Genomic DNA, 583 nt, shown 5'->3' with positions numbered 1-583 from the left:
CCTGTCCCAGGTCACCGGACCCCGTCCCCGCCAGGCTTCAGGCTGAGCTCACCACAATAGCACGGCCATGGGGCTGAGCTGGCTGTGCCCCGGGTGAGCGTCCACCCTCAGGGCAGTATTTGGAGACCTCCGCTGTCCTGTCCTGGGCACCTCCATGGTGGGGACGCAGTGGGGCAGGAGGAGGGTGCCTGGTGCCTGCCAGGGAGACAGCCTGGGCCCGGGGCCACTCGGGCCTCTAGGGGCAGGTCAGCCGGTGACAGGGCCCTCACATTGCAGGTTGCAGGGTCTGTGGGACCTCCTCCTCCCCTCAGGGGTTCTTTTCAGGCTGTCACACCTGCACACATGTGTGGGCCTGTGTCCATGGTCTACCTGTGTGTGCACACCTGCTGGGTACATGTTCTAAATCCCTGGGACTTGTTCAGGTGACCTAGGTCCTATGTTCCCCTGGGAGTGCCCTCTCCTGTCCAGCGCCCCCTGGACGGCGACAGAGCCCGTCAGCCCGGCATTGGCTGGCTGTGTGTGTGCTGTGTGTTTGCTATGTGCTGTGTGTTTGCTGTGTGTGTGCTGTGTGTGTGCTGTGTAT

Source organism: Myotis brandtii, unplaced genomic scaffold (genome assembly GCF_000412655.1).
Source record: "Myotis brandtii unplaced genomic scaffold, ASM41265v1 scaffold1057, whole genome shotgun sequence".
NCBI classification, from domain to species: domain Eukaryota; kingdom Metazoa; phylum Chordata; class Mammalia; order Chiroptera; family Vespertilionidae; genus Myotis; species Myotis brandtii.
The sequence above is the reverse complement of the archived record's forward strand: the minus strand, read 5'-3'. Positions refer to the sequence as shown.